The sequence below is a fragment of the Perca flavescens genome, chromosome 13 (assembly GCF_004354835.1).
Source record: "Perca flavescens isolate YP-PL-M2 chromosome 13, PFLA_1.0, whole genome shotgun sequence".
NCBI classification, from domain to species: domain Eukaryota; kingdom Metazoa; phylum Chordata; class Actinopteri; order Perciformes; family Percidae; genus Perca; species Perca flavescens.
Window position 1 is genome coordinate 14,003,742 of NC_041343.1, and position 19,887 is coordinate 14,023,628.

The following is a 19,887-nucleotide window of genomic DNA, read 5'->3' on the forward strand; positions in this document are numbered from 1 at the left end:
CTGTGTCGACAGTGTTTCATTAGTTGTAACCACAAGTTAAAAAAAATTCACTTAAAAATAAGCCAGAAAGAAACTTGATTTACAAAGTGTTTGAGATGATGAAGACTTACTGTACTGTAAGACTAAATCTAGCATTTATCATAAATATATCTTGACATCAACATTACTTGACATAAGACCAAAGACAATTTTTGCAATATTAAAGTGCTCATATTATGCTCATTTTCAGGTTCATAATTGTATTTAGAGGTTGTAACAGAATAGGTTGATGTGGTTTAATTTTCAGAAAACACCATATATTTGTTGTACTGCACATTGCTGCAGCTCCTCTTTTCACACTGTGTGTTGAGCTCTCTGTTTTAGCTACAGAGTGAGGCATCATACTTCTGTACCATCTTTGTTGGGAGTTGCACATGTGCAGTAAGTACTGCTAGCTAGTCAGTTGCAGAGTATGAGGAAGTGCCATGCTAGCAGCTAGGCGAGCATTATAACGTGTGTTACAAAGTGACGCACGTTCGTCACGGAAGTAAAGATTGGACTACAACAGAGCTGTTTGGAGCAGTTTGTGAACAGTGTTTTCTGTTGGAGATGGTAAGTCCCTTTGGGGTGGACTTTGGGCTTTTTCACTTTGTAAACCTATAACCTGCACAAAAAGATATATAACATAATAAAGGAAAGGGGAAAAGCCAAAAAGCATAATATTAAGGCGACTTTTCCTGCGGATGTGATTTTCGAGAACTATAAGAGACAGACATATTTTGTATTTACTTTTTTACAACAATTTAAAAGTTAATTTAGATGCTAAATGTGGGCTGGACCAACACATTCTCACTCTTTCTTTCATACTACTCGCTACCGATGTCACTCTTAGTACTACGTCATCTTACCGCACAGCGGTCGAGCTACTGCTATGCCTGGTGCGTCCCATACAGCTGCTAAAGGGGGATTTTTGTGTCTGTATCTGACGCTGAGAGCCACTGACCAAGCGTCAGTGTTTCAGGAGTTGGGAATGAGAACAGGTTGGCTGGACCAAGCTCTGAATACACAGAGATGAAATTGATATCAATATTGCCATCTACATCCTGGTAAGAAAAAGAGCGCATTAACCAGAATGTGAGTGTTAAGAGTGAGTAAAGGTGAGGCAAAAATACAAATCAGCCTAGTTGCATGAGATGGGATGCAAAAGCTGGACGATGATGTTGATGACAAATGACAGACTGACTCTCCATACTCACAATGCACAGCACTAACGTCATACTACTTCCTGCATTAATATTGAGCCATTGGCTGATTGTAAATGCAGAAAAAATGACTATAAGTTGGTTTTAAAGAAGGGTCATTTCCAATACTTTTATTTATCAGTTACATATCACTTAGTGAAAAAAGCAAAAAGTAATGACATCACCATACTAATTACTCAACAGCAATATGCATTGCATTACTTTTGTTACTAATAGTCAACAGTTTCTACAACTCCAAATCCTAAGTACCCACACATCACATCCTCTGTGTTTATTATGTAGAAGTAGAAAACAAGACATTATGGTTTAACAAGCAGCCTATATTTTTGAGGTAATTACTGATCAGCTGTGGCCTCGGTGACTACACACAGCTCTACAGAAGTCCCGGCCTTATAGTGAAGCGACAGGATTCACACATCCTCCAACTCCAAAACCACGTGATTCCTGAACATAGACTTAGCGTTAGCAAGCCAGCTAAGAAGACAAGACATGTAAGTAAGACAACTTTGCAGATGGTAGAGGCTAATCGCTCCCCTCACCTCCAGGACCTGTTTCTCCACTGAACACAGAGAGACCAAACTTATATCAACCCTCCATCAAACTCCCAGAACAAGCCAAACCCATACAAATGTCCAAGTACCAGACTTAAATAAAAAATAAAATTGAAATTGTAATCCTTTACATTACTTGGTAAAAAAAAAGTGGGAGTGCGTAGGAAGTAAGGCCTACTGGTCATTTCTCAGGGATGCTGTTATTCAGATTTCTTCTGCCAGAAAAAAAACAACTTAAAGAGCAGATGACTGGCTCAGCAATGAGGTGTCCTCCACCTAATCCTTTTTTCTCTTCTTTTTTTCCAACTTTGAATGGTCTTTCCCTTGATTTTCAGGGGTATAGTTTGGAGGGAGATACTGGAACACTCAAAAGAGCGAGTGTGGTTTTTCTGCTTTGATGGCTGTTTTTCTGCCAAGCCATGGAAATGTGTTGTAGCGTTGGGGTTTCTGTGATGTGATGCTGATTCCATCACAGCGTGGCTGTGCGTCAACCTCCGGGAACCTCCGGGGGTCGAAGCTCAAGGCCCCATCAATCTGTAACAACAACACGCTGATGGCTGAATAACACAACATATGATTCAAGAGATTAGCTGGCCTTTGCTGTTATTTTCCCCTGAGCGATAGCAGTGGAAATGTTGAAGAGAGAGTCTATGGATACTGGAACAAGTAAGCGGCAATATGGAACATAAATGTTGTCATTGGTTTTCCTTGACTCTACACTTGGTAGTATATTATGTTTTTTAGTGGCGAAATGATTGTATCAAATGAATCTGGATTTACAGTTTTCATGTCATGTCATGAGAAAAATGTAAATGTACCCCTGTAAAGATTTGTTGTTATATTAATTATACCAAAACATGGGGATCATTATCACTAGCTGCTTCATATAAGTGAATTAAAAGTAATGCTTCAGGTATTTTATATGCCACCAACCACACACCCTCAACAACCCAAACCAGGAGGGGGTCTCGGTGCTGCATTTTATGTGTCCTAATGAGCAGCTGTCCTCCTCAAAGAGGTTGATAATGGCTATTTAATACAGAACCTTTGGGTTTTTTGTGCCTCATACTTTATGTGAGCTTGTCATGTGATTATTTAGTATTGCTATAAGGTACATTGTCCCATTTTAGAATTGGTGTGTTCCATAAAAGTTTTCCTTGATATAACCTGTGAGTGAGAGAGATCAGTTTTATGACAAACCACTAGCAATCGTTATTTATCTGACCGGGATATATAATATTTGCATGAATGATTACACTTCATGGGGGTACATAAAATATTTGAAACAACACTGACCTTATGACAGTTGTTTTGGCGCATTAATAAGCATGTGCAGCCAGACAGCACTGCTTTATGAAGAAAACCAGCAGAGCAGCTTGAGGAACACACTGCAGGGTGCTGTGGTTTTATGAGTCATCCCATCGTTCGTAGACAAAGCACTTAATCCTGAGACACCCATGCTTTAAACTGCAGGGTGGACTCTGGTCATCCTGTCTGTGTGCTGTCTTCCAGGAATCTGCTGCTCACATGTGCATGCAAACGCACCCACATGGACGCGTGCACAAACACACAGGTTTCCCCTCAGGAATGACAAAAAATAACATTTTAAAAGACACAGCTGCAGTTTTACAACATGGAGGGACATCGTAGCATCCGATACCTTCTTTGTTTTTGACACGTTTGCGGTGTGGCTCTAGGGCTGAGGATACTGGTCGGTCTTGACTGATACAAAACAGCAACTGTTGGATAGATTGTCATGAAATTTGATACAGACCAGATCCTACTGACTTTGCTGATCCCTTGACTTTTCATCAGGGTCAAACTGGTCACTTATCCTGTGAAATATATCCACATCTACAGAACTAAATGGATTGGCATTTACATATGGCTCTCAGCCAATGAATTTTAATGACTTTGGTGATTTTTCTTCTTGTGCTACCAAAACCATTTGTGGTTTTCAGTGATGTCTTGAAAATTATTGGATGGATTTCTGGTTCAGTCATTCATGTTCCCCACAGGATTAATTGTAAAAAATTTTGGTAGTGCCCTGAATTCCCATCGGCCTCTGTACTTTGGTTTCAGTGCTAATTAGCTCCATGTTAAAATGCTAGAATAAGATCTTGAACATGGTACATGGAACACTACCTGCTAAACAGCAGGTGAGGCTGTTAGCATGTTGGCAGTAGCATTAAGCAATCCTGTGCCTATAAGTCAACCTCACAAGGCCCATTTGCATTTACATACAGTTTAAAAACAGCACATTTCTTTGCGATTTTCAGAAAAAGTGATGATTTAGGCAGATGCTTACTTGAAAAATAGCTTCATAATGTGCTGGTAATTAGAGGTAGACCGATTAATCGGTGTTGCCGATCAATCGGCACCAATAGTTGATTGGTGGAACTATCGTTATCGGCAAAAATCCATACCGATAGTTTTTCCTGGTTGTGTCCGTTGCTGGAGCGGCTGAGAAGTGCGCGCTGTCATTCATTACACAGTACGCGAGAGCTGAGAAGGGTCTGCTGGCATCATGCATTACAATAGCGGCCTCTAGAGTGTCTTTCTAGCCTTTACAGGTGATTTACTAACCAGCCTGGAACTTGTGCCTTTTTTCGGGGTTGTTGAGCATTAAATTCAAACTGTAACATCAAAGATTTATCCACTTGATGTCCATAATTCATCACGTTTTCGGTCATTTCTGCCGCTAACTCCGTGCTACCCATAGACAGTAGGTGCTACCAACAAGGGAATCTCCCATGATGCCTGTGTTTATGTTTTCAACCAATGGGAAGGCAGGTCCGTCACACATTATGCCTTATATGGGCATCCAAGTGAGAACAACGAGTATAGTGGGAAAGATGGATCCCTCCAGGTCAGAGATTGTCTGTTACCGTTCTAAACCGACAGTTTAACTGTTTTTATTTATTTATTACTTTTTGTTTCAGTTTGAATCCATGTCTGTCTTTTATTGACTTCAATATTTATATTTATTTCATTTAGCATGTTTCCATGGTTCAATACAGTTTTTTTTATTTTTATAATAAAGTTCAGCACTGTTTTACTTGGAGTGTCATGTTTGTTTTTATGCAGTATGAATTCTAAATACTATCGGTCGATTAATCGGTTATCGGCAAATACGGCCCAACCTAGCTATCAGTATCGGTAAAATCCACTATCTGTCGACCTCTACTGGTATTATTCATACTATTAATTTCTTTATAAGAAGATAAATGTTTTCAACCCGTCCGCAACACCATTTGAGTCCTACATTGTACAGTAAGTCCATCCAAGTAAGAGAAAGTCATATGTTACTGTCAGTTTTCTGCCTTCTTCTGAGTAGTACTTTCAAGTTCTTTTTTACATCCCCCAAATCTACTGTAGGGCATTTTTGGCCTGAACTTAGCACACTGTCCCGCATATAGATTTACAATATGTGCTGTGTGGGTATACTTAACTTTTCTGAACTAGTTTTCTTTTTTCATTCTTTTCCACAATGTCATTACACCTGAAAAATGCATCCATTTACATTTTCCCAGAGCTGTTTGTTAGGGCCTGCAGCACAGTATGTACATACAAGCCTTAGCTAGTGTATAGTATATTCAGCTAGGATCCCAATACTTTCAACTAACACAACAACTTACAGTAGACCGATGAGACAAACCTGTCGGCTGTTATTAAACAAGAAAGAGATGTGGGCACTCAGACATTTAATTGATTTTACAGTTATTCATGTGTGTCTATGTCAGTTAACATTTTTGATGCGAGCATCATGCTCTTAATTCAAACTGTCCGGTTTTCCCGGCATTTTACTGGATATGATATTGAAATTGAAATATCTACTTGCGATTGTTATCATTTGCTCTTTTGTAATGAGGATAAAGTATCACTGACTGACTGAGCCAGTAAACTTGAACGTAGGGATGAGCAATATATCACTATTATATCGACATCAATATATGAAGCCAGATATCGTCTTAAATTTTGGATATCGTGATATATCACAAATGTTGTCTTCCTGGTTTAAAAGGCTACATTATAGTAGAGTGATATCATTTTCTGAACTTACCAGACTGTTCTAGCTGTTCTATTATTTGCCTTTACCCATTTAGCTATTATATCCACATTATTGGTAATTATTTATCAAAACTCTCATTGTCTTAATATTTTGTGAAAGCACCAATAGTCAACCCTACAATATCTCCGCGATATCGGCATTGATATATTTTGTCAAAAATATTGTGATATTTGATTGTTTTCCATATCGCCCAGCACAACTTGAACGTATCCCATGCTGCAGTTTGGTGAAGGAGAACATAAAGTAGCACACTACAGTATACTGTAGTTTTACTTGCCTATTATGTCTTGTAATATTTGTTTTTATTTTTTCAAAATGATCAAGGTTGCTTTCTAAAGACAATGAAATTACTTGTTTCTCCTTGTGTAAATAAAAAAGTTAGAGTATGTCAAGATAAAGCAGTGAATGTGTAATTTAATCTCTAAACAGGTTCCTGTAATATTCGTAATTCAAGACACTATAAAATGTTTTTTTTTTTTTTTTTTTGTCTTTACATAACACAATGGCATTTTTGTTAGAAGACAGATGAGATCCATTAACTACATATTTAGACAGAAATTAGAAATAAGACACAAATTGGAGTTTTCTGTCCAGTTCAAACTGTGACAGTGTAGTGTTTAGAGCAGAATCAAATATGTGTCTTGCCTCCATTTAGAGAGGATCTTAAACCTTGAGAGCTTATTTGATGGCTCACTGTACCAGAACATTCTGAAAACCTGTCTGCACTTTCTACCAGGTGCTTTCAATAAGTTTCCCTCAGACTGAAATGTCCTTACATGGCGCTCTGCTGAGTCCAAGTATTACTAGTATTTACTATTACTCTTTCTTTTCTTCCAAAATAGCTAAATAAAACGTTTCACCACCAGTCTTGTGAATTTATGGGGGACTGGCTCACTTGTTTAATGGGCACATCAAACCACAACATATTAGACTACAACATGATTCTCTTAGTGCCCTGTAATTTGAGCTGAAAGCGGAAAAAATAATGAATCTCTACTCAAGTGATGACTTTATAAGGCTGGCATCAGATTTTTGGTTGACTTTTTCCATAAACGAATAAAAACAAATCTCCAAGACAAAATTGCTACATTTAGAGGGAGATTTCCACATTCCAGCTCCTTAAGTGCATCTGTCCAACAGGTTTCAGAGTGTCAGAGTGAACTACATAAACATAATTACTTAAGATGAAAGTAAATTGATGATTAATCCAACAACTAGAAAAACACATCTGACAGACAGGAAGATGATTGATTCCCTTTTTACCACCTCAGTCTGATGGAACAAGCAGATCTCTGCTGCTGCCTTTGCTTACTCCTCACCTCAGTGGGACAATAAAGATTATAGAGAAACATTTGGATTTGGTGATTGTTATCCTGACTCCATTGCACTCAGCGGTAAACCTCTTGAGCGTACTCCAGAGCTTACAGATGTGGACAAAAGGATGACATCATCAGCAAACAGCATGGATGCAAGCAAATGGGACTCATGCAAGAACCGTTTCATATTCTTATTCTCAAAATTGTCTTCCTTTTTTTCTGTGAGGTTTGTTCATACGAGTTTTACAAGATGGATTGACAAAACTCTCTTTACTAAACAAACGTGTTGTAAATTGTCACTCCAGCTGCACCACCCACAGAAGCACAGTGATTTCTTTAACTTTTCCAAACCCATGTAGGCCTGTAGAGAACTTCCATGACTCATTGCTTATCTGCATTGCATGCACTGCACAAGATCACCACTTTTTGTCTAGCCAACAAGTGAATTTCTGGTTCCCATTATGATCCAAATGATGTAAGACTTAATTATTTTGTCAAAATATTAGTACTTAAATCAGCAGTGGGTCTTCTTTTATGTTACGATTTGGACAATTTCAGACTAATGAGGAGTTCAATGAGTTTTATTTCAATGGAATTCTACAGGTATTTCCTGACAGAAACATAGTGTGGGCATTCTTTGAACTTCTCTTCCTCTGCTTCTTCTACCTCATCTCAAATATCTGACATCAAAAGTTGGATCTTGTGAGAGTTTTTGTAAATTTGAGAGCTCACACATTGTTTAATCTCCTTTTCATGAACACATAAGCAGGTAAGTCAGTGATGTTGAGGTTTTGAAGTAAAGTAAGAAGTCCTGTGTTTTTTCGGTCTTATGTAATCCCAACATAAAGCTCAGTCAACACCTGTGAGAGTGTTCACTTCCCTCCTGCAGCTGAGTGAGGCTCCTGACTCTTCTTTTTTCACAGGTTGTGCAGGAGGAATAGGATGTGGGTCAGGGCGTACCGCTGCAGGCATGTGTATTTTGTTTGCTCAAGTTATATCAGTCAGTGGATCAGCTGTGGCTAAACAGGCATGGACTGTTATTCATTTACCACACAATGGCTGTTTAAGGAATTTGAAATTGTGTCATGAGCTGGCCTACATGTTGCTGTGGAGTAATGGTTGGTTGCTGGCTTTTACTTCTTCCAGGCTGTAAGTGATCAATTAGGGGCAGAGTTTGGCAACAGATTTTACACACTTTTTTTGGGATAAAAACTGGCATCCACACTAGTCTGTTGCATTTGAGCTCCTTCCTGCTGCCGTACACTCGCGTGTTAATTTTGTCGAAAACGATAGGGCAGTTTTGTAGTTTATTTCATACAATAAGAAAATAGTTTGGAATCCAAGCTTAGTTTTAAAGATTTTGCATATTATTATGTTCAGATTCACATTAGCAACATATGTCTACATTGTAATTGCTAAAACCTTTTGTTGGCTGATTTAACTCACTAACAGTAATTTAAAGGTGCAATATGTAATATTGTATGTAATACTGGCAGCTAGCGGTTAAAAAAGTTACTGCACTACCAATTCAAAATACTGGAGAGTCGTTTCACCCGCCACCTCCTGCTCAGACTCGAAGTTCACGGAGGTTGCCAGGCTGAGACCGCAGCATTCACAACAATGTTGCTAGACGCTTTTCTCACATAGCCAGACATTACTCCACAGCACAGCGGAGTAGCTAACGTTAGATGCTGGCTATATTGACAGTCATAAAAGCCCGTGCTCACGCGGAGCTCTGTAACCAACTGACAGACACACTTTTTCGGCTTAAAATTACAGTATGAACCGCTAAAAACACAACAACTTCACTGTCCTCTCCACACGCCAGTCAGGCACACTTCCTCGGCTTAGAATTACAACACGAAACGTTAAAAATACCACTAACTTGCCGACGGAACACACTTCATTGGCTTAGAATTACGGCAACAATCGCTAAACACACTGCAAACTCACAGTCCTCTCTTTCCGATTTACAGCCCCCCTCTCGTGGCTTAAAATAACTCACCGTTGTCGGCTGCAGCCGCTGAACTACACGTTGTAAACAGCCATGGGCTGCTTGCCTGGTCCTCCCGGTAACGTTAGCTAGCAGTTAACAGGGTTAGCATGGCAGCGTTAGCCAGGACCAGTCGGGATCACTTTACTGGCTATGTCTCAATTGTTTTTGCGAGTAACCAACTCAGGTACTCCAGCTATATAATTCAATGTGAGTACACAAATGTTGAAATGACAAAAAATGCCCATCCCTAGTAGCTGTGATAAATTAGCCTGAAGCTAATGCTTACCTGTTCAGGAGAAAATAAGCCAACTCTGCGTCCTTTTGGGCTCTAAGCTGTCTCCATCTTTCAAATACAACTCCAATATTTACCAGGGGGTTGTTACGTCTCTGGTCACGCAACTGTTAGAAACATGCTGTTTTCTTTTTTTTATGTCATGTAGAATCTATCTCCGTTGATCCTGTTCGTTTGTTTGCTGCTTTCATGGCTGTACTACCGTTACAGCTGTAGCACGCTGGGTTTACGTTTTTACAGGTATATCTGGCAACCCGGCCTGCCTGTCAAACTGGGCCGTTGATAACAACACACAGATCAAAACATAAACATAAATTCCGTCACGGAATGTAAATTTCAAAAAGAAAAAATACTGACATTAGCATTGTTGTCAGAAAAGATAGTATTTCAGTTTAACATGTTTCCTAAATATCTGATGAGGCACTGGTGTCATTTTTGGATTTATTACAGTACAAATATTACATATTGGACCTTTAAAGGTCCAGTATAATAAAACCATGGGTTTTATATTTAATAACGTCATACTCACCAAGTTACTGTATTGGCCCAAATAGAAGATGACCTTGATTATAAGATGACTCCCCTTTCTAACACCTGTTAGAACACCCAGACTACTGGGAAAGTTTTCCTGACATACTATTGTTGCAAAGATAAGATAGTCCTCATCCTTGAAGTATTTTCTTGTCAAGTGAAACATTGAATTCTTTTATAAAAAAGACGTAAATTCTGCATTTGTGTAGCTTGTCTCTCAGTCAGATTCTCATGCTCCCCTGTCAGGTTCTAAAGAGGTTGACCAAAATGATTTTAGACTATCTTTTTGAATTTTTGAGTCTCAGTAAATACTTTCTTGATTACAATATTATTTTAAATGTTAGAAATTCATTAGAATCTAAACACACTTCTACTTGAGATGCACATGTATGTGTTGCAGGTAGGCCTGCACGATAAATTGCGATCTCGATTCACCCGTTTGCAATTTAATTTTTAAATGACTTCGATTATTTATTTTTTTCTCCTTCAATTAATTTATTGAAAGCATTTGACATTGACTTGTTTTAATTATGTAAAGACATGTTCAAGGAGTTCAGATAGAGCCTGTATCAGGGCCATATTTAGTGTTATATAGTGTTATATGTCACTATTTGTGGTAGCCTACTGTACTTAAATGGCTAGTATGTACTTTATTAAAATAAAAAATCATGGCCAAGAATCATGATATCAATTCTAAGCTAAAAAATCGTGATTCATATTTTTCACCGAATCGTGCAGGCCAATAAGGGATAGGTGAAAACATGCTACATTTTTTTGTCTTTATTACACTCCCAAGAAAAGTTATACGCATCCCCCATTTAAAATTTTCTAACATGCTTTTCAAGGAATAATATGTCACTTGTTTAAAATTCACTGCAATATCCATCGCTATCGCAAAAAGTCTTTACAAACCTTTTTTTGTTTCATTATTGAATGGCAGGATTGGTAGTCATTCAGCAGAGTAGTGAGTCAGTGCACCGCCACAGTAAAATTCCACTGGCTTCATCAGGTCACCTACCGAACATCACCTGAGGGGATTCCTGTCATAAGTAGTAAAATTGACTCGGACATGTGTGGGGTTGCCCTTTATAGAGCAGGATGCAGTGCACAGGCCGAGGGGTCAGTCCTTCCATAACATACTTAGTAAATCAGACAGCAAATGTTAGACCCCAGGCTTGGTGGGGACATCCCTCACATTTATTATGGCAATGATATTAACAAGTGATTGCAATTGGAGTTTCTTGACAAAACATTATTTTGAAATGTTTGTAACGAAATCATATGTAGCTGCATCCATAGTTAACAAAAACAAATGTGGCCTGAGTTTAAAACAGCATCTGCCATCATTTATTTCAGTTCAAAGTCCTCAAGTTTTACAGTCTATCAAACAAAAAAAGTCCCCATGAAAACATGAACATCATGCACCAGCACCGGCAGACATGCTCATGCTTGTGCTCTCTTTCTTTATTGTATTGTATCCAAGTCTAAGCTTCAGTGTGCTGTAAATGACCACATTTTGGCAAGTCATGACCAATGGCTCATAAAGTATAAAGGAGTTGTGACAATTTATTTGATTTACATGAATCATTATCCTCAAATCCTATGTCAGTATGTGTGCTTTTTTTTGGAGATAGAATAAAAATGTGAAAGTTTTATTTTAGGATGCACTTTTGGTGTATAAAAGCTGGATATGTGAGGCTCCTGTAACAATTATGGGGAAAAACATCTTTGGATGAAGTAATATTCATTTATCTTTATAAAGGTACATTTTCTGTGATCACAACCTAATTCATGTTTAAATCACTTCAAAATTATACGTTCCATTATCTCCATTGTATTTGCTGTGTAACTTGATTGAGTCATCACCCCTCCTTTTGGAAGTGGAGCTTTTCTTTGCAAGCCAGCTTTTATATTTTATTCATACGACATGCCTGGACCCATGTTTCTCTTTTTGCTCTGATGGTGCAGATGAAACACAAATTGCAGGCTGTGTGCTGAGCTCACAGGCGCCAAGGTTTGGTGAGGCAGAGCTTTAACACTGGCAGCTTTTAAGCCTTTTGCTTTGAATTAAAGCCACTCTCCTCTTGTAAGACGGACACCACATCCATTTATGTCGAAGCTTCTTTGGAGATAGTAAATCATTCAGGCCTTAATATCTTTATACTTGTTAATTACATGCACATGGCATAAATATAGAAAAATCACATTGGAATAAGTTAAAGACACAGACATTGTTTGGGGGGTGTTCAAATATGAACCTGTGTTTTGGAGTACTTTAATCTATGACTGATGTACGTATAAAAGTGTTGCCACATATCATTTGAAGGGTTCATTTTGTCCATTTTAATTTATTTTACTATATCATATTTTTGTGTGTCCAATCCAGGGAATATCAAAGTAATGTTGGTTTATTCATTTTTAGAATGGCCTTTATCTGTTTTTACAAGTAAACTCTTGATTTGGTCTCACTGAACACCATGTGGTGACCTAAGACACTAGTATTGTTTGTTCACAGCTCTACAGTACATCCCACATCTCCCCTGTTTCTCTTGCCGTAGCCCATAAAGCATTACAATGCATGTTGTTTTTATCTGAGCCAATAACATCAGGTGTTTCTACTTAAGGCTCCACGTACGCTCCAAGTCAGTGGTCTCCAGTCCCGAGTCATTTCTCAGTATGTGTTAGAAGTAAATTGCATTCATCTTGAATCAATATTTTCTTGCTCTTCTGAAATATTTTCTCATAATTGTGTAATCTGTTGATGATGACAAAGAAATGTGATACACTTATAATGCTTTATTTTTCTGCCACGCCAGTCAGAGCCAGGTGTGGTGTGCTGTCTGCGTCATCAGGACTTTAGCTTTCCATGTTTTAAATTCAATTTCCACATTGTTGTGATATTGCTTCTTGATACCAGACCTTACTTCTCAGAACCAGAAAAGAACTTCTGACACAATCGTATTACGAGAAAACAAGAATAAACGTTATCTAAACGTTAACATTCCCTTCTATAGCTCCGTAAACCATGTTTTCAAGTCAAAACAAATGAAATCAGGAAGGATATAGATTAAGATATAGTTTAATAGTACACAACATTAAATAACACTGTCCATTTCAAACAATAAAGATGCTTCTCCGGTTTCTGTTAATGTTGAAGACCTCAATAGAGGTTTTTACAAAACATGTGAATCATCAAATACCACTGCAAGCATGTCTGTGAAAGATACAACATAAGCTTTCCATATAAAGCATGACGTAGCTTGTACGTATCTCTAATGCAACCTTTTTTCTTTCTCTGCACATGTTTTACTGTTGATCGTCGTTCGTAATCCCCAGTGTCAAAAGTACGCCAAGGAGAGAGAAGATTCATGGTTATCTCTGTGCTGTTGCTCAAAATGTAAATCTCTCTAAATCTGAGTGAGTTATGCAATCCAATATACTGAGTCTAAAAGCCAAAATAAAGAATATTGGGTTATTGCACTCACAACCTTTTAATTGGTGATAAAAAATGAAATACAACTAATATTTGTCCCCTCAGTAAGTTGATCTGACTTAACTCCACTCTGATTCTGAAAAATAACTTCAGGACTTCACATCCAAGCAGTTTTATTTCCAAAGCATTAAGGACACCTTATTGTTTCAGAGCTCAAGGGCAGCTTTATTGCACTCTGTTGGCTCAGATGCGTTTTCCATGAGGCTGTTACCCTCCATCATATAAGGCTCCTCCTTGGCAGGTTTCATTAGCTGAATGGGGACAGTCTGTCCCGTTTGTACCACACGAGGTTCCACATCCTCAGACAGAATTTACTCCAAATAACTGTTTAGCTACATTGATTGCAGCTGCTGTTGGTTTGTCAGTCTCATTACATTATGTGGAAGCTGTTTATCATCTATCTGCATGTAGAGCTGAAACAGTATCTGATGTCACTCAATCAGAGAGTTCCATCTTCAATCAAACAGGTCTAAATGCGAATTGTCATTGTCACTCCTGAAAAGTTGCACTGTAATTGCCACATCTTATTTCTTTCAGCGTCAGTGATTTAGCCAAATGGTACTTGTGTACCATGTGTAACTTTGTTTACATGTGTTTAACTGTTCCAGCTTACTTATCCGTACTGTAATGTGGCTCTCTCATTCAACATGGAGTCACTGACCTTGTGATATGCAGTCTGTTGCTTGTGTAAGTCTGAATGTTTACTCTAAACTCAACTGTACCTAAACTCAAGACTTCCAAAAACTATAAATCCTCCCACTTCTTCCGAAAACTTTGCCTTAGGAACATACAAAAACCACATCTAGAAGGAAATTCATACAAATGACCATAAAACCATTATAATTGTAAATCTATGTAAAACTATGGTTTGGATGCAGGACAACATTTAAACATTTTCAACCACCCAAATTAACGAGTGAGCGGCAGTAAAATTGATTTGCTTAGTATTTGCAGAGGTGGTACTTAAACTGGAAGGGAATGTAGTTTAAACTAGAGATGGCCCGATACCATTTTTTGCTTCCCGATTACTGATTCTGATGCCTGAACTTGCGTATCGGCCAATACGGAGTACCGATCCGATACAGTGTGTCATATATTTTATTATGTTTACTAACTATATACTACTATCCCTGTATGGATGTGATATTATTTCTATCTTTGTCAGTCTGGCTCAGGTTAAACTCTTTGTGAAACATAAAGAAACAATGAATGCCACAGAAGTTTCTTTTATTATCCAGTTTGACAGTCAGTTATAACGGAAAAAGAACATAAATAAACTACTTTAACGTAGATTTTCTTTAGGGCTTTATTACGTGGTATCGGATCGGTGCATTAACTCCAGTACTTCCCGATACCAATGTTTTAGGCAGTATCGGAGCCAATACTGGAATTGGTATCAGAACATCTTTAGTTTAGACTGAAACAATAAAATGCCACAATGTCCTAATTTGCACACAAAGATTTCATATATTAATTACCGTTGATACAAGAGACAAAATAATTTAACTGACTTTTTATAGTTACAAGAGTGTATAACTGGACCATATAACTGGATTCTTCCTGGAGTCTTGTCAGCACTGTGAAATTGCCAGGGAACAAGCCGGAAGTGTTGTAACTATGGTCAGTTACACCACTAGTCTTGCACTTATCCCCCATAAAACCACAAATTGTTGTTTTTTACATTTCAGCTTTTGTATGAAATAAATAAATGAGATAAAACGTTTTAATTATTGAGCTTTAGAGGTGCTAGTAGGCTGTTTTTTATGTTTGTTTGTTTTTTACTTTTTGACAGAGCCAGGCTCGCTGTTTTCCCTTGTTTTCAGTCTTTATGCTAAGTTAAGTTAACAGACTGCTGGCTCCTGCTTCATATTTACCGTACAAATATGATAATCTCAATTTCCCATATAACTCTGGGCGAGAAAGCAAATAAGTGTATTTCCAAAAATGTCAAACTATTAACTTAACCCTTCTTATTCATACCATTACACATTGAATAATTGATCAAAATGTTGCCTGTAGAAGATCAATGTAAGCAAACATAGACCTATCACAACAACAAAGACAGTATTGTCTAATACATGGACATAGTGAAATGTTTTCTGCTTTGCTTCCCATTTCATAGCCTTGATGCTAACGTATATTTTCCCTCCTCTTCATCATGCCTGGCAGGCAGCTATCCTTCACATTGTAAAACCTGCTCTCTGGTTTAACTATTACTCTGGGATATATCAAAGCTGAGATTCTTGGATGAGTTCCACATCCATTACTTTCTGCTTGCTTAGCAGATTGTACTGTTAGTAGGGAGTGTAATTCTGTGTTGTGAACTTTTATGAACCAAGGAATAACAGAAAGATTTTGAACTGCTTTCAGTAACTCATCGCTACAGCAGGATGTGTAGAAACTTTAGATTCTATACTACAAGTGAGGTTTAGCTCGTTCATCCTTAAAACATTATTTTGTGAACACATCTTTGCTATATGGAAGTTGGATGTGTCAAGACTTGTTCAATTGTTCGTGCTTTTACAAGGCCAAACTAACACTGTTAAGGAGTTCTTTTTTGACTACAAAAGTGAAAATGTTCCCCTCACAAAGGCAGATTGTTCCACAGGTCTTTGAATCCTCTCCGCTTGTAAGGAGGAAGAAACCAGTAACTATTACAGTTGACTTGACAGATTGCTGATGACGGTGATGATTTCAGGCCTCCTTTGCATCTGACATTACCATGTTTCTCATATCCAGATCTTCTCTAGATGTGGTTTAACTTCAGAGGAAGAATCCATCTCTGAGAAAGAGGTCTGTTCTATGCGGCTGTTCTCATCACAGCTGTGATCCATGTCACCACCATCCAGAGACGTATTCAGTTGTGGGAGTTGAGATTAATGGAAGAGAGAAGAGTGAGTGGCCACAGCATGTGCATGTGTGTGCTTGGAAGGCTCTGAGAGAGATGATGATGTGTCCTTAAAAGGATGAAGAGCACTGTCTGCCAGCGCTCTTTTTTTCTTAATGTAGTTATACGGACCGAGTTATTGGAAATGTGGTTGAATCCAGTGTTGTTACAATGTGCCCTAGAGATGATGGCGATTTTTGTCCATCTTCTTTCCATCTTGTGTGCATTTACCTCTTAGTATTAGGTGTTTATCCTAACAGAGTGCCACATTATGGGATAAAGCTAAAACTAAAGTGGGAACTATCATCCATGCAGATTGATGGAATGAATTAGTCTTGTTGTTTTTCACGTGGTTTTTTTACGGTTATAGGCTTTCTGTAAATGATTAGCAGGCAGGAGCTCTAGCTTCGGTTTGTAAGCCTTCAAGCAAAACACTGATCACAACCTGCAACATTTACAGATTCCCAGGTGAGGAAAGTTACTTTCAAATGAACTCATTATGATTTGTTACTTTTAGCAAAACCACCCATGCTGCGAAGTCGTTTCCATATGGTTCAATGTTACTGCCCTTACTCTTGCAGTTACATGATTTAACAGGTCATAGATGTCACCTCAGTTAAAAGCTGTGAAAACATTTGATGTTTGTTCATATTATGCTACAAATGCTGTCCCTGTTGTTGTATCACAGTCTTTGCTTATACTTTTATTTGCCTCACTTCCCTGAAATACATCAAAAGATGTGATCTGATATCACCTGTTCATTTTTACATTTTTTCAGTCCATTAATTGAGTTCAATGATTAGATCATTTGTAGTTCAACACCAGAATACTGCATAAGCCTTCAATAAATGAAGAAGAACATGAAATGAACATCAAATACTGATACAGTACCAGTCTAATTTCCCGCTCTTATTTTTCTTAAAATGTTTGTGGGTTCAGTCTGTTTAGTTGTTTAACATCATGCTTGTGTAAAATAAATAATTTGCTGCAGCTGCGTTACAGCTGGAATATAATTTTCTTTCCAACCACAAGAACTTCGTTATTTATCTGTGCTGATGTGTCACATCCTGACTAACAACAGTTACCGTAGACATTGTTGATCACAGTATCATCATTTGTGGAGCTGGTTTTCTGCCAAATGTTCATTTCTCGGAGAGTAAATGTTGCTGTGCGTCAACAGTTTCTCTGGGCTGTAATGGGTGACTCAGCCCTCCTGCTGAATACGAACTAGCAGCTTTGGTCATTAAAAGAGGAACTCCATATGCATATGTAAAAAGTTGTTTAAAATCTTTGTGGAACCAAAGGAAGCTGCACAAACTCTGTTAAATGACCGTGTCAGTTGGGGCTGAAGTTTAAAAAAATGTAAATAAAAATCTTCTCTCCTTGAGGCTATCGGCATAAGGCTACATTAGCTGTTACCAGAATCTCTGACTGAACATGTGGTTGAGTTGCATTGTGGGTAATCTAGGCACCAGGTTTTGACAAAAAGAAGAGTAAAAACTGTCCATCATGACTGACAAAATTACAGGAGCCCAATGCTAAAGCTCTATATAGAGTTACATTTTATTCTTTGAGTCACACATATCAGGATGCAGAGCTGAAAGTCCTTCAATGACGTTTTCACAACTTTATGAGAATCAACAGTGTCTTACTGCAACAGGTCAATTGACTGTGGATGTACAGAGAGACTTTTAAGTCACACGTGAGTGCCTGTGCTTCACTGGCTGCTCCACAGTGGACTGTGAAGGAGTCAATTTCTGTAACTTTCCGAAACTGACATTCACGCCCACTTCACGCAGCAATTGGCCAGGTGTGCAGAGGTGAAAAAGTAAACAGGGTTTGAACTTCTCACCAAGGACATGTTTAGACTGACTTTGTCCCTCCGTAAAATTACCTAGCGGCCTAATTTGAATGGGGCCAGTCAAGTGATGCAGCGGGGAAAACTGGCTCAACTTTTGTCGGACAGCAATGCGACGTGACCTGGCAAAGTACGTAGGGTGGCAAGTCAAACACATTTGTGGTAGTTTTCTTTGTGCGTAAAATTTCTACTGGTCACCTTGTGATAGATGCAACAAATGCTAAAATAACAACCACCATGATAACTTCCCAGAGTTGTAAAATCCTGTCTTTACTCAAACTCCAACTGGACTTCCTGGATCATATTTCATGTCTCACCGATACCTGAAGCAACACCATACCCTCCACCAGCGCAGACCCTTGTGTTATTTTAATGCTCTGTTTTCCGTCTGAACACTTGCTAACAGAGACTCGTAGGACATTACGGCAGATTCACACCTGCAGATAAATAGATGGTGGAGGGCAAAACCTCTCCCGGACCCCAAAACCCCCAGCAGCTTGGAAGTCTGAAACTGTAATTAAGGTCGTAATGTTGAATAGAGTAAACCTCCCACGTAGAGAAAAGATGAAAGGTCTATAGAATATCTTTATTGAGGTAATTGAAGGTTTCTTTAAAGGAAAACATTACAGGACAACTGGTAGTTGTACAGCATACTGTAGCTACTGCACCTGTGCTGTATTGTATGTGCAGATGAATCTTTTTTAGGATTTTTTTTTTTTTTTTTTTTTTTTTTTTTAAAGGGAGCTACTGTGTTGATCCACTGAACTTTTGAATGGTTTTTGTGCTGAAGGCTGTCGTAGATTATGTTTTGCCACGTTTTCTGTCTTTCAGGAAAAATTTGTAGAGCTCCTTTCAGTAAACTGCTGCCCAAAAATGTTTCTCACACAGTTTTAACAAATTTTTTTTCCCCTACACAATTTCATGCCAAGATTTGCATTTTATGTGACACACCATTTGTGGGAGTGCATCTCTACATATGGAACCAATTTGCTGTGAGCTAATGAGTTTTGCAGGTGGTTGGACTTGTTGCGTGCTACACTGTAGTCATGAACAGAGAGCAGATACTGCAGTTTGGCTGAGGTAACTCTTGCCTGCATTGTTACTTAGGGCATAGTCATATTGGGCTCCATGTTTACCTTTGATGATGTGTTTTACTATCAGATGTTTTCTCTCCACTCCCTATTGGCAGTGCCTAGAATGCACATTTTAAAAGAAACCTAATGTGTGTCATATTTTTAATCCAAATGTATTTTATTTTAACAAGAATTCTGGTTTTTAATTGGAATCGTGACGCTGTCACTGCAGCTGAATACAGTAGGGATATACAGTCCAGTATTTACATGTAAACAGTAACTTATACCGTATGTAGAGCAGAGATATACTGCTGCTGATGTGTGACTTTTCTGCTGAAGAAATTTGTGCTGAATAAAATTGATAGATTTAGCCTTGGGGAGGAAAAAAAAGAAATGAGAAGGGGAAAATAGAATATTCTGTGAATGAGTCACAGAGTGAAGGGTGGAGTGATGTCGGCCCAGTCTTCACAGCTGAGGGGGAGAGAGAGAGAGAGAGTGTTTGTTGGGGGTGGGGGGCACCATGAGGATCATTGGGGCCTTCTGGACCCAAGCTGTTGTTCTGAGTACAGGCCGACAC